Raw genomic sequence first — 23,875 nt, 5'->3', positions numbered from 1 at the left:
GGTGATGCGATTATCCATATTTTACAGATGAGAAAATCGAGGCACAGAGAGGATAAATAACTTATTCAAGAAGTCACAATGGAGGCAGGGTATGAACCAGCCCACTGGGCTTTAGAATTAGTGCCCTGACCATTAAGCTCTACTGCCTTCTAGAATCAGAAACAAGGTTGTTTTATGCTTATAATTAATTTAATTACATTATAATCATAAATACAACATATGTTAATCAAATTTTAAAAAATGTATAAATAATTAAATCTTCACTACTCATTTGACCCAGGTAACCACCACATAATTTGCATCTCCCAGCCCCTTTTGATGAATATTTCTATTCAGAAGACCTTCTGCATTTGATTTAAGACTCAGGATTTCACTTTTCTGGAATAATTTAAAGTTTGTTGTGCAGGGGCCTTTGAAAACAGTATGCTGAGAATAGATAGGGCTCAAGGACAGTATCTCCAATTGAACTTTTAATGAACTCCCGTAGGCGCCAAGAAGGCGGGCAGATAAGGAAGAGCATAGAAACAAAGAACTGAGTAGAAGGTTACATCTGGGAAAAGAAAGTTTGTTTTGCATTGCATTCTTTCTGCTGACGTGGGGTTTATGGAGTATAAATAAAGTGAGGCGGAGGCTCTGAGCGCGGCCGCCATGTTCTCTGTGTGTCTTTGTCTTTTGTGTGTTCTTTCATTCTCCACCACCCCCGGCACGGACCCCAACATTGTTGCATGTGAGAGAAGTTTTATTTTTTTCTCCAAATCTCTTACTCTTATAAAGTAAGTAAAACTATTTTTATTTGTAAAAGTCATCCCGAAAAGAAAACCAGCATCTGGTGCTAGGAAGGTGAAGGGATTGTGAAGGTGTTGAAGGACTTCTCCTTAGTTCAGCTAAAGACGGGGTTCTTTGTCCCATGCCCAAGAAAATTGAGGCTTGCAGAAAATTTGAATGGTTAGGGTTTTATCGTGTGAAAAGGAAGAAAAAGGGGAAACAGGGATTCTTGGTAGGCCAGAGTCCCTGGTAGAGCACTTCCTGCCTGGCTGTTCAAATCCCAGGTCCACACAGAAAGAGGAGAGGCCTGACTCCTCCTGGCTGAAAATGGCGTGAACTTCCCGAGGCTCCACCCCAGGGTCCAGGCTGGTTGGAGGTTTTTCGAGACCCCCTCCCACCTGGCTGTTTCAAAGGGTATGATAAAGTAATGCTTGTTTATTTGAAAATCAAAGTTTTAGGCCAATTAAAAATAGATAATGGAATCTGGCAGTGACTTGGTCCTGTGATTAAATGAGTTAAAAAAATACAAAAACAAACACCCACCTTATGCACACATCAACATAATAAGTTCCAAGCACTGTAAAAACTGAATTTGGGGGAAAATTAAATGCCATTGAAATATTCAAACACTTGGGGATTTCCAAAGTACATATTCACAAAGAAACAGATCCTGGTAAATATAGTTTAAAACACATAATTAGATTCATAACTATATGGGGGCATACATTTAAAATTGTATTTACTTGTGTAAACAATATCATATATTTACCCAGTTTATTAAATCTTCTACAAACTCATTTTAAAAACTTTCCTCATGAAAAATAGATTATTTCTGTTTTTTGTTATTACAAATAGTTTTGTAATAACTACTCTTGTGAGTGTATAATTTCATAGCCCTTATTGTGCTTAATAACATTCTAGTAGTAGTTTACTAAGCTGAAAGCTCTACATTTCAGGGCATATTACAAATAACTTTTCACAAAAATTATACTTATTTAAACTTTTACTAGGTATGAAATAGAAAGCCTATCTCTGTACCTTGAATATTATGACCAGTCTTGAATATTATTGCTAAAGAATTGTATTTCATTTTTTAATTTGCAAATTACTATGAGATTAAATAGGTCACTGGTAGTTTTCTTCTGAGTATTATCTGCTCATGTCTGTATTTTGACCAGAATCATAATAACATTTCTTAATAATTAACACTTTCTATATTAAGGATATCTGTATTTATTAATTTAAAAAATATTTTTTCAAGTTTGTCACTTTCATTTTAATTTTGCTTGTGACTTTTTTATAAGTATGTTTCAAAATCAAGATATATAGTGGCTTATTAAAAATATAATGAAACATTATATTTGCTTTAATTATACTACCAAAAGCAAAGGTTTGAGTAAAGTCTGCCTCCTAGGTTAGCATTTAGGATCTATTAGCATCAAGGCATTGAACAGGACATGGAATCCTTACAAGGGATCAGAAGGTATTGTGATAAATGAGCATATTATGCGAAAGACACATTTTTTTTCCTTCTTTCACCATTCTTGCTAATTCTATTGTTTCTTTCTCTTTCTGGTGTATCCATATTCAAACTGTCTTAAAAATATTTTCTAGAATTTATCTATACTGGATTGTAGTACTGAAACCCTGTCTTCTCTAGCTTTCTTTTTTTCTGTACTATTTGCTTTTTCTACCTATAAGTTTCCTTTGTCTTCTTTTCAGAATAATACTTTCAATAAAAGAGGAAAATATGTTTAAAAAACTTTATTTTCATTGCATTTGGAAAGCAAATTAAATATCTTAAAGGCTCTCTAGCTGTTGTTAGCCTAGGGCATGTAGATCTGTACATGAACCTTGCACAAATAATTCCCCCAACTGCTTAGAGAGTAAGAACTTTTGACACGAAAAGTTTTGCAGAGACTGGTTATAATTTTGCAGAGTTTGGAAATTAGGTAAGGGTTTTGACCAAAAGAAGACACTAGGTTGAAAAAATAATCAATTTCAGCAGGACATCTGGATTAGCTGAATAACAGTCTTGGTAAGAAGGATCTAGGAACAGTCAGATGAGCACTAGGTCCTTCCAGAGCTTACCAGAAGATAATAGATCCTGGTGACAGTTGTAATCTTGTTCTACTTCCACCCAAACTCCAAATCCCAAATAGAAATGGATGTTTTTTTCCTCCCCAGCCCTCTGCTCAGTCACTAGTCATATACCATAGGCAAGAGGAAACTGGGTGATGAGAAACCCTAGAGTGGAAAAATTCAGATGACACTAGGTGGTCCCATCATTTCATGCAGGACTCCATGTGATTCCTTCAGCTTTTCCTTCAAATTACTTTAACTGGCTTCCATGAAGTTTCCAGATACATATTTTATGGCTCTTTTTCTTGGGGAAAATGGGGCTAGTTAAACCTGCAGGTTAAATCTTATTTCCTGAAGACATTTTGTTTCATGTTTGTTCAATTTTTAAAGGCACATCACTGTTGATTCACTTGGTCCACAGCTGTATAAACTGGCAGAATCAGTACAGCATAATATTCATTTTCTCATTCAGAGGTTTATCTACTACAGTCCTTCCATACTAGGATAGGGCCAAAGAGATATGGAAGTTCAATTTTGAAAAAGCACTTGAGTGACTGTGTGTCTAGAGTCTCATTTTCACGGTCAGCTTCTGGTTCATCCCCCAATGTTGTTGCTTTGTGTAGTTTTTCTCACATTTCCGCGGATTCCTCTTTTCTGATTACATTCATTTAACCAAGCCAGTGGTAGGCAGGAGCATACTTTAGTCTGGTTTTACCAGTTTTCCAGGCAACGTCATTCTTTAAGCATTCACCATTAGCCTGATAAAGCAGTGCCATCAGGAACCAGAACGGAGAGGAAAGTAGTTTAAAATCAACTCATTAAAAACTTACCCCTTTCATGAAGTCTCATGACATTGCCAGCTACTAACTCATTGCCTAACTGTCAGATCATAGCTATCATTTGGGGTACTCTCCTGAAAAGACAAGTTGCTATACCCCTCTACTGGACAATACTGTTTCAGTGAGTGTGAAGTGGAGCCTAGGAAGTTATGCTTAAAGAAAACCCCAGGCCGGGCGCAGTGGCTCATGCCTGTAATCCCAGCACTTTGGGAGGCTGAGGTGGGTGGATCATCTGAGGTCAGGATTTCGAGACCAGACTGACCAACATGGTGAAACCCCATCTCTACTAAAAATACAAAATTAGCCGGGCGTGGTGGTGTGCACCTGTAATCCCAGCTACTCAGGAGGCTGAGGCAGGAGAATCGCTTGAACCCAGGAGGTGGAGGTTGCAGTGAGCTGAGATCGCACCATTGCACTCCAGCCCGGACAACAAAGAGCAAAACTCCGTCTCAAAAAAAAAAAAAAAGAAATTAAACACATGTTTTAAACATCCCTACTTGGGTCTTATGATCAGGCAAACTTAGGAAACTGTCTTAATTATTGCTTCACATCTTCTGCCTCAAAGATCTGATGATTTAATTACATCTTAAATCTTATGGTTCAAGTGTACTTTCTGGAGAGATTTCAAAGAAACAAGAAGGGCAGTTTGATTTTTTAAAAAGTGGTCATAGGGACTGGATTGTGAAAAGATAATTAAGGAGAGAGACAGGAGAAGTGCTTCACTGAAGAAAAAGTGACAGAGTGGGGATTAGTGGGGAGATGGAGCACTCTAATGGTACAGGCAGCAGGATAATGACCTCCTTATTGGTCTTCCCGCCTCAGTCTCTGTAGCCTCAATTCCCTCACAGGTGTCACAAGCATCTTCCTCAGGCCTCTTTGATTGCATTATTTCCCCTTTCTGAGTCCTGTGCCAATGCCCAATTACCTCTCAAGCCAAATTAACACTCTTAATCACAGGCATCAAGGCCCTCCACCCCCTGGTTTCCTGGAATGAATGGCCAGCCTCGTCCCAGCTCAGGCTCCTGCTCCGGCCCCCAAGCTCTGTTTGCCAGCACTCGAGTGAGACTTGTCAGCTTGCTCCTGGCAGAGCACCACCTCAGCCTCAGACAGCTTCCTGTTCCTTTCAAGGAAGTTGTATGCTTTTCTTTTAATAAAATATTGCTCAAAAGTAACTTTTTCAGTGTTAGTTTCCCTTTTCTTGTTTATTGACCAAGACAGCCTTAAAGTTTCCCTCAGCTTTGCTACATTTTAGACTTTCAAGAAGAGTTATTGTCTTCTTGACAATTGTCTCTGTCCCCTATTAAAATAGCTTGCATAAAGTCTTCCTTGCTCATTTAACTTTGTCCAGAGCAATTTTTTCTTGACATTACTTGGCATCCTAGAGATACAACTGGTTGTATTAATATACTACCAACACATTTCAGAAAAAAGAATATATGTTTGAATATATTTTATCGTTTCTTTAAAGTGTAAGACTCTTGAGGTTGGTGACCACTTTGCTCAGTACTAAACTCTTCTGAACAGGAATTATTTTAAACCAGGTAAATGAAATCTCCATATGTGATTGAGCTGTCATTCCATGGAAATAAGTTTTCAAAAATTCTGAAGATGTATTAGAACATTTTTTCAATAATTTTTTAAAAAGCGGCTCTTTTTTTTTTTGTAAGCTCTGGGAAAGTATTCCTGGGTCAGAAAATGCAGCATTTTCTTCCAGATTTATACATTGCAGTGATTTAAAAGGTAGAATAATTTGTTCCATATGTGTTTTGGTGCAGAGCTGGTGCCCAATTAAATGGAACCCCAGGCCCAAGTTTCCAGTTAAATGGAGCTCCAGTCCTGTTAATAGAATTCAAAGGAAATAGAATGGATTAAAAAAAATTAGATGAAGACAAGAAAAAAGCCAATAAAAATGTGCATGAACCTTTTATATCCAACATATACATGTACACTATAATTGCTGGGTTATATTGTTTTTATTGATTTGTCAAAAGATAAAAAAGTGCTTTGTTGCCACAGTTTCTTCAAACAAACTTGGGAGAGTGTGATACATTGAGTGTGAAAAAATACCTGCTAACAGGAGTTTGTATGTTTTGTAAGACTGTATTAAGTTTTATTTTGTTTTATACCTTATCAACATAGTTTTTCTGTTAAGTGTGTGGAAGAAGATCGATTGTTGAATAATTGAAGAACAATGAAGATTTATAGCTTTCGTTTCTGATATTCAATTCCACCGAGATTAGCCTTGTTTTCTCCCAGCCAAGGCAAAGTTGCTTATTTATTATTGAGTTGCGAATGAGGGCTCATATATTTATGAGAGACACAGGTTTTTCTTGGCAATGCTGAGTTGCCTTGGGAATCACAACTGCTCTCCATAGTCAGAGGCTGGAAGAAATGTGTTTGCTGAGGACTCCAAAGGACTCCCTGCCCTTTCTTGGGAATGCGGATTGAAACTTGACAAAAGTGCAATGAATTAATTTCCTTTTAATCTGAGAGCTTTTAAAAAGTATTTAATTTTTGGACACACCACTTCTGGGTTTTCGTAGATATTATTTCAGACTCTAGGTATTGAAATGAAAAGATTGTCTGTCACTTAAGTAAAAGAGCTGTAGGATATTGATATGGTATCGGTTAGTTAATAGTTCGGATTTTGCTAAATCTTCCGACCCTGTTCTTAAGCTAAAGAAAAAAATACTGTAGATTACAAAGAAGCTGTTGATGACTCTTTTTTTTTTTTTTTTTTTTTTTTGAGACGGAGTCTCGCTCTGTCGCCCAGGCTGGAGTGCAGTGGCCGGATCTCAGCTCACTGCAAGCTCCACCTCCCGGGTTGGGGCCATTCTCCTGTCTCAGCCTCCCAAGTAGCTGGGACTACGGGCGCCCGCCACCTCGCCCGGCTAGTTTTTTGTATTTTTTAGTGGAGACGGGGTTTCACCGTGTTAGCCAGGATGGTCTCGATCTCCTGACCTAGTGATCCGCCCGTCTCGGCCTCCCAAAGTGCTGGGATTACAGGCTTGAGCCACCGCGCCCGGCCGATGACTCTTAATATTTATTTGCATATGGATATAAGAGTACATATTTGAGAACCACTAAAACTAGAAAGTGCAGATGACAAATTTGAACCAATCTGCTAAATTGCTTGCATCAAACCAACATTATATAATTTTCTATTATGAAAAACCATCCCTTATAATTTGTAGATACTCTTCTATGGCCATGTTTATTAGACCTTTTTAAAAATCAAATGATTTCTGGTTAAAACTGTTTCTGTTCTTTCCATTTTCTACCTAGACATGCAGTTGGAAAATTGAGTCTGTGGATGCATTTGTTAAAATAAAAACTTTAGACAAATTGAATTTAACAGTTTAAGCAAGGAAAAAGAAACAAACAGTTTATGATTTGGGCTGCCCCAAGAATCAAAACAGATTGAGAGAGACTCCAGGGCTGTGGCATAGTCAGATAAGATTTATGGACAGAAAAAGGAGAGTGACGTACAGAAAACGGAAGTGAGGTATGGAAACGCTGGATTGGTTACAGCTCTGGGTTTGCCTTATTTGAACGAGGTTTACATGGTTGGCTGCCTGTGAGTGGTTCAGTATGACTTCTGTGATTGGCTGAGACTCAGCTATTGTTACAAAAGCATACTCTGAAGTTACGCCTTCAGTTTATGTACTTACGTAAGTTGTAGTTCATATGTTAAGAACTCAAGTATGTGAGTATGGAGGCTTTCTTGAGCAAAATTTTAGTTTGATGTAATACATTTTATGTTTTAAAGTTTAGTAAGAATCATTCTAACAGTGACCTGAGCGATTCATGAATGAACTTAACAGCAAATATGGCAATAGATAATATTTAGGGTTTTAAAGTTTCCCCCTTCTCTTAGGCTGAAAGACTGTATGAGCAGTTAGACTTTTACTGAGCCCACTTTTTAATTCAGATCTTTTAGGCCTGAAGGGTTGAACTGTAGGAGTGATGTTCTAAGTTATTAATGATCTAACCTGCCTCCTGCAGTCCACCCCATCTCCTGCTCCATCAACTCTCTTAATTCCTTTGTCTCTTCTCCCTTCTCTAACCATTCTCTGTTGAGTCCACCCAAACCTGACCACTTCAGGTATGTTTCTGCTCCAGTCTCTAAGTTGATCTTGTCTGAGAGATGAAGTGTCAGGGTTTAAACTGATTCTGTAAGAAAGGTAATATTTTAATTTTAAAGGAAAAGACCAGGTTGTTCATGTGGGGATGCAGTCATAAAATGAACTCATATGAATCACACATGAATCCTATGCCCACTGCCCCATTCCTTGCCCACCGTGTGCCTTCTATGGCATTCCAGTTGACTAAATAACTCATAAACCCATCTAGAAATTAAAGGAATATAATTGAAAGAAACTCTGAGAATGTTTCTGTTAGAGAAAATGCTATATAGCAGGATCTCCAAAATGTGAATATTTTTTGTGGTGTTGTTTTCCTTGCAGGGAAGCTGTTGATTTGAGGAATTTGAAGGTTTCTGGAAGAAGGATTTGGAAAATTTGAAGTGAACCTCTTTTGGGAATTAAAAGGTACCAACATGCCAAGTTCTTCTCCTAGAGATTAGCTGTTTCAAGATATGAAAACCTGTTGGGGAAAGAATCCAGGTGGTCCTGAGTCCCAGAGGCAGAGATGAGCAATTCATATAGAGAGAAGGGGTAGTATCTGTTTCCCATTGCTGCTATAACAAAGTATCACACATTTAGTAGCTTAAAAGTCCACAAAATTATTATCTTACAGCTCTATAGGGCAGAAGTTCAATGTGGTTCTTACTAGGCTAAAATCAAGGCATAAGGCTATGTTCCTTTCTGGAGATTTATCTGCCTTTTGCAGATTCTGAAGACCTCCTGCACTCCTTGAGACAAAGCCCCTACTTCCATCTTCAAAGCCTACAAAGGCAAATTGAGTTCTTCTACTATCTCTCTGGTTTTCTGCAGCTAGAAAGAACTCTCTTCCTTAAAGGACTCATTTGATTAGATTGGGTCCACCTGAATACTCTAAGATACTCTCCCCATCTTAGGTCCTTCACCTTAATCACAACTGCAGAGTTTGTTACATAAAGTATTCAAATTCATAGATTCTAATATTAGAGTGTGCATATCTTTGGGGGACCATTATTCTACCTACCATTGGAATCAAGGACTACAGTGGGTTATTAGGCAGGGATGCAAGCACTTTGTCTATGAGACAACGATCTCCAGGGATGGGATTAGGGTGAGGTAAGTGAGGTATTTTTCCCAAGTGCAAATCTAAGGGGACACCAAAACTCAGTAATCAAACTTAATATTATTTTAAAGCAATATTAAAATCAAAATATATGTAGAAAATATATGGTGAACATATCAAAATTTTAGCTTAAGACAAGCTGTTATTTGCTTGCTTTATGGCCTTACATTAATATGTGAAGGGGCCAGTCACTTCCATCAGCCCACAGCTGAGGGTTAACAATAATGTGCCACATATACACCATGGAATACTATGCAGACATAAAAAAGGATGCGCTCATGTCCTTTGTAGGGACATGGATGAAGCTGGAAACCATCATTCTGAGCAAACTATCACAAGGACAGAAAACCAAACACCACAGGTTCTCACTCATAGGTGGGAATTGAACAATGAGGACACTTGGATACAGGGTGGGGAACATCACACACTGGAGCCTGTCGTGGGTGGGGGGAGGGAGGAGGGATAGCATTAGGAGAGATACCTAATGTAAATGAGGAGTTAACGGGTAGAGCATACCAACATGGCACATGTATACATATGTAACAAACCTGCACGTTGTGCACATGTACCCTAGAACTTAAAGCATAATTAAAAAATAAAGTGGGGCTTTAGATATTCTTATATTTTTTTTTGATTGTACAAATTTTATTACTATGTTCCCCTTGGTTCAAAATATGAAAACATATGCTGATACATGTCTATATAGGTGTAGAGTTTTCCTTTTGCCTCAGGGTACAAAAAGGCTTCATATGGCACTGCTACAAATACTGGCATTTGTGCTTTACCAGTCTTACACTGTGGAGAGGTAGCTGTAGAATCAAATTAAAAGATGAAAATATTGGAGCCCAGTTCAGTGAAGTGAGATCCACTTTGATAAAATAGAGGGCACCGTCCCAGCATTTTGGGAGGCCACGGCAGACGGATCATGAGGTCAGGAGTTTGAGACCAGCCTGGCCAACATAGTGAAACCCCATCTCTACTAAAAATACAAACATTAGGCAGGTACGTTGGCATGTGCCTGTAGTCCCAGCTACTCGGGAGGCCGAGGAAGGAGAATCTCTTGAACCCTGGAGGTGGAGGTTGCAGTGAGCCGAGATCACGCCAGTCTGGGCAACAGAGCAAGACTCTGTATTTAAAGGAAAAAAAGAAAAAAAGAAAAAAAAGAAAGAAAAAAATGGAGGGAACCATGAAGAACTGCCGTACACTGGCAGGACTCTATATCAGTGTCAGTATCATTAACTACAGCAGTATCATCCCACCCCTAAGACCTGATTCACAAAGACAAGTTCCATCACTAGCAGCTATAATGGGTTCCTTATTAGCACAAGGAATCTCTGGCCTCCTTTTTTCACACTATTTGGGAATCTCCTTCCAGCTCAAGGCAGTTAATCTGCTGCATATCTCCAGCCACAAGGAGGAAAACTACAAGAGTGGCCCTTTGTAAACCAATTCCCAAATTCCTGTCCTTGAGAGTTTTTAGTTATATTGCGACATGGTGATAGAGATTGAGGTTATTAAACTAGTTTGATATGATCTGGGAATATTGCTGTAGAACATGATTTGCTCTTTGGGCTGGAATATGTAGACACTGGTTTCAAATGTGTAACACTCTGGTTCCAAATTTCATAAAAACAGAAAGCAATAATGGGTGACCTCAGTCTGCAAACCCAATCACCACAGGGGATTTTATGATTTTTTTCATGAGTGAGGATATGAAATGTATGTAAAGCCTAATGATGGTTTCTGGAATTCTGATGCATCATTTCACTTTAGTCCCAGTCAATTTCACTTTTTCTCTCTAAGATACTCTTTCTCATCATTCTTTGACTGTATGTTAAATTCATTGTCTTTGTTCCTCAGCAGTTTATGATATGCTAAGGAATGATTTTCTTTGTATTTATCCTGTGTAAGGATTTTTTGAGCTCGCTGAAGCTGACATATTTCTCAAATTTGGGAAAACGTTTGCATTATTTCTTCAAATACTTTTTGTGCTACTCTATATTCTCTCCTTGTGACATTAGTTGATATGTATTGCAAATCACAGCTAATTTTTTTCCACCTTTTTTCCATGTTTTCTACAGTCTGGAGAATTTTTGTTGACCTAGCATCAAATTCACTGGTCTTTTTTGTTGTGTACAATCTGCTATTCGGCACATCCAGTAAGCCTTTTATTTCAGAAATTGTACATTTCAGGTCTAAAATTTTCTCTTTCTTCTGAGATTCTGTCTGCATTCTCATGTTCATCCCTCAAGTTCTCTAAACATATTTATAATTGTTTTTTAAAAGTCTTTGCTATTTCTAACATTTGGATCATTTTTAGGTATTTCTATTGACAGCTGTAAACTCTTATGTGTTAAATTATCTGCTCTTTACATAGCTAGTAATTTTTATTATATGTTGGACACTGTAGATTTTATGTAGTAAAGAGTCTGGATAATGTTGTTTTCCTTTAGAGATTATTATTTTGTTGTGGCAGATAGTCAAATTACGGTATATCTCATTAACACTCTCAGGCTTTTCTTTTTAAAACTTTGTTAGGGTGGCTCTATTTCTGTTCTGCCCTTAGTGTCTGAGGATATGACTCTTTCTATAGGGCACAGTCTTTCTGGGAGCTGTGTGAATGCCTGAAATGCTCAGTGAGGTCCATTTACTCTTGCTGGGCCAGAATTCCCGCAGCTCCTAGAACTGATAACCTCCAATATTTTTGCTCAGCTTTCAGCCCCACTGCAGCCATTTTCTGCTTTGCTTCTTAGTAGTTCTCACTGTGCAAGACATCATAGTTCTCAGCCATCAGCCTATGGAGAAACTCATGGAAACTTCTGCTGTTTCTGTTCTCTGTGCAGCTTCCTCTTCTCCAATACTTTGCCTTGCAAATTAAAGTCAACTCAGCAACCCTGAACTTTTATTTATTTCTCCTTAGCTCCTGAGCAATGGAGACCAGTGCTCTTTAGCTGGGTTCTAGTACTTTTTTACTGAGTCCAGGGGACTTCTCCCAAGCAGGAAGGCCCAAGATCATCCCTTACATAGACTGTTAATTGATATCTGATAAAAGTGACTAGCTTTATAGTTGTTTGTGATGGGAGGGTAAGTCCAAAACCAATTATTCAGGGCCGAATGCAGATATCTCCCTGTTATATTTGAAAGTTATTACTTCAACATGCAAATTTCAGGAATCGGGAGCCTCCTCTCAGATTTTGACTGTGTACTTTATAGAAAATGTACAATCTGGGAGAGGCTGAGGGTTACAAGAACCATCTTTGTAGGTGGGAATGAGAAGTCAAAAAAGAGTTGTGAGAGTGTATAACAAAAACTTAATTCCTTTTGCTTGTAATCACTCTCATTTCTCTCCTTTCCCCTCTAAAAAATTATTTTTAATAGCATTCAGTTGGGTCCTCTGCCAATACCTCTTTTCTTCTACAATACCTTCTATAGAATCTTAGTTCACATACTGGTTTGGACTAATTTTCTTTCTTTTTTTTTTTTTTTTTTGAGACGGAGTTTGGCTCTGTCGCCCAGGCTGGAGTGCAGTGGCGAGATCTCTGCTCACTGCAAGCTCCGCCTCCCGGGTTCGCGCAATTCTCCTGCCTCAGCCTCCCGAGCAGCTGGGACTACAGGCGCCCGCCACCTCGCCTGGCTTTTTTTTTTTTTTTTTTTTTTTTTTTTTGTATTTTTAGTAGAGACGGGGTTTCACCGTGTTAGCCAGGATGGTCTCGATCTCCTGACCTCGTGATCCGCCCGTCTCGGCCTCCCAAAGTGCTGGGATTACAGGCTTGAGCCACCGCGCCCGGCCCCTGGACTAATTTTCTTTTTTGAACATTGACATCTTTGAATTTTTACTATTTTGGCACTTGATCTCTGGCCAAGAAACCCCAAATTTTCTTGCGTAATTAAGCTTAAACCATCCTTCAGACCCTAGTAATGTTGCGCTGGGAGTGATTCTATGCTCATGTATATTCCCCTATACTGCTGATTCCTGACTTACCCTCCCAGTGTTTGTCAATGTCATTTCTCTTCCTTGACTATACTTGCCTGTGAGGTTGTCCCACCTAAGATGATACTGCCCAATTTCTGAAACGCAGTTAAACTTGTTAATGTCACGTGCATTTTCTGGGGCAGGCTGTGTGGCTAGGTCAGTTTTTTTTTCACCCTCTGTCCCCGCTCTCTATTCCTCTTGCTAAAAGAGCGTAATTTGGTTTCTTCCAGCTCATTAGTTGCTTGCTTGCTTCCCTACCTCTTGTTGTTTTGCACTGTCCACTCAAACTACTTCGCATTGGAAGATTGTGGGAGGTTGTTAGCTGAGTGCATACAATTGTGTTCACATAAGACAATTCTATAGATATATGCTGAATTTTGGGAAAGTATGGTGGTATTGAAGCCATCTCTAATTTCCAAAACTATTAGCACATGCTTTGTTAATGATTTCTCACTGTTGGCTATAGCATGTAAAAGACAACCTGATAATGTTTTTAAGTGGTTAGCCCTCCAGCTATAAGTTAATGTATTTCTTTAGTATTTAGGGAAATATGCCATAATATATGTGACCAATGTGACATTATTGTAAGGAACTCCTTCAACTCATTGCTGTTTACATAAACATCAATAGTAAAGTCATTGTTTTATTATTAGTAGCAAATTACTTATTTTATAAATAATGGCAGGCTGGCCTAGCCTGGCCTCAAGATCGAGGACTAGTTCTATAAAGAATCTCCATAGTGAAACATAACTGGTAGCATCTGTGGACATTGCAGTCTGTGATTCCTGCTTCTCATCTCCTCTCTGATAGTTATTGCAGCTTGCAACTGGTCCAGGGAGGTGGAAAGAAGATCATGTCTTTTCTACTTTTCCTATAGTGGTAGCTTTCAAACTTTTGGATTTACTAGAGTAACCTGAAGGGTTTGTCAAAACACAGTACCATTTTGAGTTTCTGTTTCAGTAGGTCTGAGAGGAACCTGAGAATTTGCATTTCTATCAAGTTTGCTGGTGATGGTTTTTGTGGAGAACCACACTCCTAAGATATTTCAGAATCTTCTAAACCTGAAAATCCCCTAGAACTGATTCTCCTTTTAGATACTTCTGAGACATATTGTTACTGACTCTGCTTTGGTTGACCTTCTGTGGCATTGCCAAAGTCACTTAATGCTTCTGTGTTTATATATCACTGTCTGCAAGATGGAATATGTCACCTAAGGCTTAACGATGCTTAGGCTCACATGAATAGTGCTATGGATTTGCAAGTATTTATTTTAAGGTATTATTTTGTAGACTTGGAAAATTCCCCAGAGAAGTTATGGTTAAGGTTCCATATAGAAACTGAAATCCCTGTTTGGCTTCAAAATTATTCACTCTTGAGCATTGGCTTACTCGGGGAAAAAAATTATCTTTTTGTTATCTCAGTCTCTGTGAAGTTATAGTTAAAAATAATTTTTAAAGTTAAACTTTCACTAAATCCTAATGCCTGTTGATGCATTTGATCAAACTTTGCAACATTTGAGAAAATTATAAATGGTAAGTTAGGAAACCTTTAATTTTTAAGGGTATAGATATGCAAATTTAAAAATATATAAAATATTATTCTAATAAAGTTTGTTTCATATAAACAAAATATTGATATAATAAGAATGTCACATTACATTGAAAGAATCTTTGGGTCAGAGCTCCAGGATAAATTTGTTTTGTTTTGTCATCAAGGTTTCAGTTTTGACAAATGTTTACTTTTGATATTCTGTATCCTTAGAGTAATAACTCACTTAAAACTTAGCTTTCTTATTCGATACTCATAATATTACACCATCCTCCATAAAATTGTTTTGAATCCTTATAAAGAGTATGTTATGAAAATATTTGGAGCAATATTGGTTACTAGGTAGTTGAACTCTCAACCATTTAAATGTGTTGATCCTGCAGTAATTATACAAACAGAATTTTTAGTGGATTGCTGCTCTTCTTAAGGTGTAAGGGAAATCTCTATGGCAAATCAAAAAACTCAAAATGTTAATTAAACATTAAAACAAAATATGAAACAGAAAAAAAAACCCATAGGTAAAAGTTAGGATTGTTCCAGTCAAAAATCTCTTATCAGGTTTTGGAGTAGAGAATAAGCCCTGGGTTAGCAGAAAGGTGAAAGAGATGAACTTGAGATTCTCAGATTCTCATATTAATTTAAGATGCTCAAAGTGGGATAAAGTATCCTAGCTCAGTGGTGTCTTCTGGCTCTCATACCTATCCCTGGAGATCGATATTCCCATTTTAGAATCTTAGGATTTCTATAGAGTAAGTTCAACAAAACAAGTTTGTAGTAAAAATGCCCAAGGAAACTAGCCACTATGAGTGAAAGTTAAAAGGATAGTAAACAACAGGTAACTGTCAACAAGGACTTCAAATATCAGAATTTGCATATGTGGAATATGAATACCTATATAAAAATTTTAAAAGGCAAATTTAAAATAAAATACTGAAACAAGAATATGTCAAAATGGCTAGGCATATTTGAAAATCATCCACATAGAATTTCTAAATATAAAACAAGTCAAAATTAAAAGCATAATGGATATGTTAACCACAGAGTTAATGCCGTAAAGAGAGAATGACTGAATTGAAACACAGACCTAAAGAAACTCCATTAAAAGCAGCATAGAAGTAGGAGATAAAAAATATGAAAGAAAGTTTAAGAGTCATGGGAGACATTACCGAATGAAATAACTAATGTGCATTTATTTTAGGAAATACCTAAAGGCACAATGGCCAAAAAAAATTTTAGACTTGATAAAATACGGAAGTCCACCCATATGGGAATCAGAATATATCCCAAGCAGAATAAAAAATAAATTCATGTTGTGCAAAGTTTTAGCCAACTTTTAGTGACAAAGAAAGGTTCTGGATAACAACCAGAGAGAGCGGGAATACATATTACCCATAAAGGAGTAACAAATAGTCTAATAGCAGACTTTTCAACCTCAATAATAGATGCCAAAATACAGTAGAATAATATTTTTAATATGTTTGGAAAAACTATATATGCTTCAGAATTAGATTTTAAGAACAAGAATAAAATAAAGATACTTAATGTAAATAAAAACTGGCAGAATTTATGATTAAAAGACCTTCATTTATAAAGGCTATACATATATATCTATAGATGGAAGATCTGCAAGAAAAAGTGGCAAGCAAAGAAAGCAGAGCTATTTTAAGAAATCTATACAAAAATAACCTGTATAAGATATTAATTTTAATAGTACCCAATTTGGGAGTTAAAAATATGCAACTAACCTACCAGTAAACAATAGTATGTATACTGGGAAGTAGTGATTGAAATAAAATTATTATGAAGCTCTTATGTTTTTAGGAAAAAAGATTGACTTTAGGCTTTGTTTAATATGCATGATAAAATTTTAAGGTTGTCTTTCAAAAATAGACATAAAATACACAATTTCTAAACAAACGGAAGAATTGCAATGAGAAAAAGATGACAGAAAATTCAATTATTTCTTTTTCCATAAGGGAAAAGGAAACAATAGTGAGACAGATAAGAAGCACAAAAGTCAAAAGAGTAAAAACAAATAAACATATATTAATAAGAAAGTATCATTTAGTTATTGCCACCAAATTAGTAACAAATCATTCTACACCTCAGTGGATTAACACAATAAGCATCTGTGTTTATGGATCTTTAGGTTTGCTGAGGGCTCTGCTGAACTTCGGTACTTTGGATCTGCTTCACATTATCTTTCATCCTCCTTGTAGGACCAGCTGGCTAACCTAGGGATATTTTTCTAACGGCTACAGCAGAGACACATACCAGCATAATTCAGTCCTTATGCTGTGTTGTATCTGCTAAAATATTATTTTCTAAAGCAAGTCCTATGCCCAGTTCTAAGACTGCTTCCGTGATGTGAGGTTAAAGACATAAAATATTTATAAACAATAATCTTAGACAAAGAACAATAAATGTTATTAAACTAAATTCACCAGTTATTTATACCATAAATATATATAAATTTAATAAATCCCCAAATTATAGCAATTTAACTATAACTGCTAAGAGTTAAAGATATAAATTGTCAGACTGGATTGCAGGGAAATATAGAAACTTGGGGAGACTGATCATAAAAGAATGGAAAAAAAGATAACCAGGAACCCACAAAACAAAATAAAGAAGTTGTGAATGTTTACCTTCTGGAATGGTACAGGGGGTAGTGATTGGTAGGGAACACCAGGGAGTTCCTGAGGAGCTGGAAAGATTCCATTGCTCAGTTTGGTGAATTTAAACATAGAAAAAGCAGCAAGGCAAGCAAAGCAAGCTAGCAAGCTGTGGTAGCTGTATTAAATTGAATAAAATAAAACTTAAAACACAGAGCATTTTTAAAGATAAAATAAATGTTTATAAACAGTGAGAGGTTCAATTCACCAGAAGGATAATGGTATTAAACCTGTATGGGTCTAGCTAAATACCAAAATATATGAAGCAAAATATTGATAGAACGACAGGAGAAACTGACTACTAGAAAAATTAACAGATTCACAAACTCCTATATTTTTATTTTTAGAACATCAGAAGAAACAATATAATAATATGAAGAATTTGAACAACCTATCAACAAGTTTGATCTAATGGGCACACACAGAACTGTATTTCCAATAGAGAATACACATTGTTTTCTACTGTATCTGAAGCTTTAAAGACTAGGGCTTTATATATTTCAAAGAATGTTATATAGATCTCAGTATTATTAAGATAGAAATAAAAAATTAAGCAATAAATTTCAGTCTTCTCCATTTGGTAATGGATAACAAATGCTTAGAGCTGAATAATAATAAAATTAACATAAAATAAAACCAAGAATATTAAATATTTTGAAGGAGTATGTGTGTGTGTCCTTTAATGCTTATGACAGAGTACAAACAGCCTGAAAATTAATTTGCTGGTCATTCAACTTAAGATTTTACACAAAGCATTAGTAAAATAAATTCAAGGAAAATAGAATAAAAGATAATAAATAAGAGAAATTAATGAAATAGAAAACATATAATGAAGAGAAGAAAGAAGGAAGAAAGTTATTTGAATAGACAAGTAATATATATAATCTTGTGGCAGAATTTACTAACTCAAAAAGACAAAGCCCAAGTAAAAAAATATTTCACATAATTTTTTAACAAAAAATTTGAAACAGATAAAATGGATAGATTTGTAGAAAAATTAAAACCTATGAAAACTGACTCAATAAGAAATGGAAATTCAGATCAGTAATTTTAAACCTCCCCATATTAAAAATAGTAAGTTCAATTTTATCAATGAATTCTTTGAATTTTTAAATAAAACAGATCATTCTAATCTCATGCAAATTCTTCAGGTAATGGATAAAGAGGAAATTCTACACAACTTATATTCTAATACCAAAACACACAAAAAAATTATAGTCTGATCTTACTCACAGACGTCAATGCCAAAACGAAAAACACAGTACTAACAAACCAAATCTAGCAGTGTATAAAAATGATAATATATTATGATGAAGTTGGATTTATCCCAGAAATGTAAAGGTATTTTAACATCATAAAATGAATTAATGTTTCCCCACATTTGCAAAGGAAAAATGTCATTTGATCATCTCACTGAAAGCAGAAAATCATTTCATATAATTAAACACTCACTCATGATTACTACCCTTTCTAACTTAGCAATATAAGTATTTATCAAAAATTCACAGCAAACACCATTCTTAATGATAAATTTTGGAAATATTCCTTTTAAAATTAAGAACAAGACAATAATTCCTTCTATTGCTCTTTTCAATATTACACTGAAATTTCTAGTCAATGAAATATAAGTAAAATGAATGTTTGGGAAGAGAAGAAACAAAACTGTTATCTACAAATAGTACTGTTTGTATGGAAAATCCAAAGAATATAGAGATAGTTTCTCAGAATAAAAATAGGTTTATTAGGAAAGTGACTAGATATGAGATCAAAAACAAAAGTCAATTGTATTTCTAAACATGAGCAATATATAGAAGGTGAAACTTTAAAGCCACCATTTTCAGTATAAACAAAAATGATAATGTACTCAGGAATAAGTGTAACAAAATATGTGCAATGCCAGTATAGAGAAAATTATAAAATTTGATTGAAATACATTAAAAAATAAGTGCAGAGAGATGCCCATATTCACAGTTAAGAAAAATCAATATTGCTAAGATGTCAATTTTCTTTAAATTAAATGAGAGTTTCAGGGCAAATCCAATCATACTCCCAAAAGGGGTTTTTGAGGAACCTGACTAGTTTATGATAATATTTGAATAGAAGATCAAGGGGTCAAGAAGAGCCAGGATACTCCTGATGAATAAGAATAAGATTAAGAGAATAACCCTACCAGCTACCAGGCCTGCTATCAAGCTAAGCTAATTAAAATACTGTGGTCTTAGTGCAAAGGTAAAAATTGATCAGTGCAACAGTGAGTCCAGAAATAGACCTCTTCATATACAGAAATAAGATATATAACTGAGATGGAGTTTATAAATTTTACAGTGATAGTTATTTATCCATAGAGGAGAAAAGAAAATGGAATTCACTCAAATACAAAAATGATTTCTGGATAAATTAAATATGTTAGGAAAGGTAAAACTTTACAAGTAAGAAAAAAAGTTAAAAGAATATCTTTATTATTTCTGAGTAGAAAGGTTTCTTAAACAAAATGCAAAAGGGATTAACTAAATGAGAAAAGTTTGATAAATTGAACAGCAGATCTAAGCTCTTTAGCTGCAATTCCAAAATTCATAAAGCCATGAAGTGTGAAAGTTTGTTTTTATATGCAACCTTGTTTGGTGGCAAAAATAGACAACGTAAGGCTACTCATAGTGTTTGTTTATAGCAGATGTAAATATTCACCCATTGTGCCCTGGGATATATTGATGAGTTTGACTACTGAATTCTCTCTAGACTCTGTTGGGAATAACCATAATATATAAGATATGCCCTATATAATCTTTCTGAAATTGATAAAAACAATCTGAATGTGAAATACATCTGGTCCTAAGAGTTTTTAATAATGGATTGTGGACCTGAATATTGATGTTAAGAATGAGAAACACATGCATTGTTATGTATATGTTAGCTGGATTTAGCCATTCTACAATGTATATATACTTCAAAACATTGTTTTGTATATGATAACTATAGACAATTTTTATTTGTGAATTAAAAATAAATTTAAAAAGAAACATAGTTCAGAATAATTGGTAACAAGGAGGTAAGAGAAGATACTAGAGGACTGCACAGGTACTTTGGTATATAGGGTAGGTAATATTTAGGTAAATGGGGTAGGGTGTCATGACTTTACTTTGTTTCATACTTTCCATGTATGTTACATGTATGAAGTGTGTTATATATTATATAATACATAAGTGAAATAACTCAGAAACAGTGAAATATCGCATGTTCTCATAGATGGGAGCTAAATATGTGTACACATGGACAGGTTGTGGAGTAATAGACATTGGAGACTCTCAAGGGTGGGAGGAGGGAGGATTCTGAGGGATGAAAAATTACCTAATGGGTACAATGTACATTATCCAAGTGATGGTTACACTAAAAGTTCAGACTTCACTACTATACAATATATCCATGTAACTACACCAGAAAATTCAAATTATCTATAAATATCACATGAAGAAATGATTAAATATATTATGAAAATGTGTCTGGAAGTTTTGTGTTACTTGAATAAAATTCTTCATTCAGAGAAATGATCTGACATTTCTGTGGTCACTACCAGCTCAAAAGAAAGTAATACTCTATCGGTAGGTTTCTGAGTTTATGCTAAAGTACAACTGATATTAAACCTGTTTTGCCACTCAGTTGATATAAGGATATTTTAGTAGATTGTAAACAAGAAAATCATGCATTGTTAGCAAAGTTGCCTCACATATTAATTTGCTCAAACTTTGATATTTGGTTTCATGCCTTCTGTTTCTATGAACATCTTTTTGTTTTTATATTGTTTTCAATAAGGAATTTTAAGAACATTATTTTAAATATATATATACTTGTCACATTAAATATCTTGAGTTTTTATGTGTATATTCAAATTTTTTATTCCTTTTGTTCTAGTTGTTGGATGGAACACTAACTGTATTATTATATCAAATAAATCTCTCTTGTGGACCATAAAATAAAATACAGATTGAGAATGTTTTAATTCTTTATTCTTTTTCATTTTTAAAAACAGATGATTTTTCTTCTCACAAAATTGATTTCATGGCTCATGCCTTAAGCTACTTTAAAAAAAATTGACCTGGCGCAATGTTCGTCCATGTGCATTAGAAATTCTAAACAAGAATATCAATTGTCCTTATTCTTAAGCGTTAAGATGGTGGATGCTTAATGGATGGGTTGTCTTCACATTATAAACAACGTGAATTGGCCAATTGAAAACATTCTTCCTCGTCACTCTGAAGTTTTTGATTTATCTCTCCTCTTTTCAGATATGGGCTAATTATTCCATAGAAAACCTCGTCTCTTTCAAAGCAGGAGCCTATTACGCCTCTTGTGTTGTGAATTTAATGCCATGGTAAAGAACACCCACTGCAAACCACAAAATAGCATTGAGTCGGAGAGAGAGAAAAGCTGTCAAAGTGGTTCATGTGATCTCGTTTGACAACCTTGATTCCTGAATCAGGCACTCTTCTACAGGGTTTGGGCACTTAGGCTGTGAATGGGAGGTGTTTAAACAGACAGCATCTGCCTCAGCAGCCAGCCCTCCTGCTGCCTCTCAACAGGAAGGGCATTCATCTCCTTCACATCTCTTGTGCATTAATTTAGCAAAACAGTCGTCCTGCTGGTAAACCAAAGTAATCAGAACACACAGGAGATGAGACTTCAAAAAGAATCTGGAGCCATTTGAATAACTCTAGGACTCTCTCATTGGCATGCTTTGGGGCACATGCACTCAAAATGTGTAGACAGACACCTCTTCAGAATTTGGGATTTTTGCCCAGATCATCAGGGATTACACTTATCTGAGGAATCTCCAGTCCCCTGGATGAAATGCAGACGAGAATTTCCCATAACGTGCCCTCAGGGCGTAGGAGATTCCACAAGATGGGGATATTCTCCAAGGAAAGTAGAGTAGCCCTCCTAAAGGGACATTGATAAGCCTTTACCTTGCAGCGACTACTATCATTTTTTTCTCCTTTTCTTCAAGAGAAGAGATCACACAGCAGATGATCTTGAACTTATTTACAGACTTGTTGTAGAAAATAAAGCATTATTAACATTAAATCTAGCATTCTATGCAGATTTTCTTCAAAAGGGTCAAAATATTCTCTAATTTGCAATAGTCTGCTTCGTAAAAAAAAGGTACAGTTAAATATTTTCTTTTAAAAAATTAATAAACTGGTGAAAATTAGAAGTAAATACTAGTCACCATGAAAGAAGAACTAATATTTTTTAACCTCCTAATCATCAGCTGATATGTTCTGTAGCCTCTAGAGATTTTAATGCACTTTATTTGTATCTACATGATTTTACATTATTAGTTTATGTATACTTCTACGGAGTTTTCTTTTTATTTATTAAAATATCATATAATCCTTGAACTATTTAAGGGCCACATCAGTAGAGAGCTCCAGACTCTCCAAGTTCAAATACCAAAGGCTTTGCTTACTAAACTATATGACCTTGATCAAATTGCTTAGTTTTTTTGGTATTTTTCATCTTTAAAATTGTATATTATAAATGGCTATTTGATTTCATGTGATTGCCATGGGAATTAAATGGGCTAAACCATATAAAATGCTTAAAACTATTGAATTGGTACATAACTAGGTCCTCAGTATTCATTAGCTATTTTTTTTCTCCTCCTCAATTCAGAACTTAACAATTCTTACTCTCCTTCCACAATGCCACCCTTTTTCTTTGATGAAATATGGCTTAGTAGAAAAGTTTTCCAATAGGAAACTTGAGGCTATTTTTTCAAAACCTAGTTTTAAAATATCCAGTGAAATGAAGTCAGTAAACAAATAATGCTATTAAAATTTCCTTTTTATCACTTTAATTATCAGCAATGGCTTCCATTTTTGTTTACATGGATTTTGAAAAACACGTTTCTATGTAGAATCATAAGATATTAACCAAGTAACTTGTATTTTATTCTGATCTAGTGAAGTAGGTAAAGTTTTACTCCCTACCCAAGCCCACTTTAAATAGAGTAGCTTCAATTTTATGCATTTTTAGTAGTTGAGCTCCTGTGAAATTTGCATTAGAATGAAAGGTATCTCATCAACTAGAACAATCAAAAATTTTGAAAACTTCATATTTAGTCCACATATCTCATTTAATCGATGAGAAATCTGAGGAGCTGAGAAATGATATAACTTGTTGACTGGATGGGATATGCCCTCACTAGAAGGCATGGGACAAAGAATCAACTAAAAACGATTTGTAGGTATTTTCTGTTCTTTATCTTGAACATGTAAAAAATTCCAAGCTACAAGCACTTTTATTATTATTATTATTTTACAATAGCACACTCGATAGCTACAAAACATAAATATGGGGAGTCAATATGTTAAGTTAAAAATGTAAATTATGAAACAATTTCTGTTTGTTAAACAATTGAGTACTTACAGAGTATAGAATTTTTAAAATTATGTTCTAGGGTACATGTGCACAACGTGCAGGTTTGTTACAGATGTATACATGTGCCATGTTGGTGTGCTGCACTCATCAACTCATCATTTACATTAGGTATTTCTCCTAATGCTATCCTTCCCCAAGTCCCCCACCCCACAACAGGTCCAGGTGTGTGATGTTCCCCGACCTGTGTCCATGTGTTCTCATTGTTCAACTCCCACCTATAAGTGAGAACATGCAGTGTTTGGTTTTCTCTCCTTGCGATAGTTTGCTTAGAATGATGGTTTCTAGCTTCATCCATGTCCCTGCAAAGGATATGA

General features: G+C 35.5%; 1 long non-coding RNA gene across 1 annotated transcript in view; it reads left to right on the top strand.

Moving 5' to 3' along the window:
- Positions 1-23,875, top strand: part of LOC105475521 (uncharacterized) — a 185,680-nt gene that overhangs the window by 4,919 nt on the left and 156,886 nt on the right. The window contains exon 2 of the long non-coding RNA XR_983416.2: positions 8,153-8,236. This is a non-coding gene — a long non-coding RNA (uncharacterized lncRNA). The remainder of the gene's footprint in view (positions 1-8,152; positions 8,237-23,875) is intronic.

The sequence above is a fragment of the Macaca nemestrina genome, chromosome 4, assembly GCF_043159975.1.
Source record: "Macaca nemestrina isolate mMacNem1 chromosome 4, mMacNem.hap1, whole genome shotgun sequence".
NCBI lineage: Eukaryota > Metazoa > Chordata > Mammalia > Primates > Cercopithecidae > Macaca > Macaca nemestrina.
This window is presented reverse-complemented; position numbering and strand designations above follow the sequence as displayed.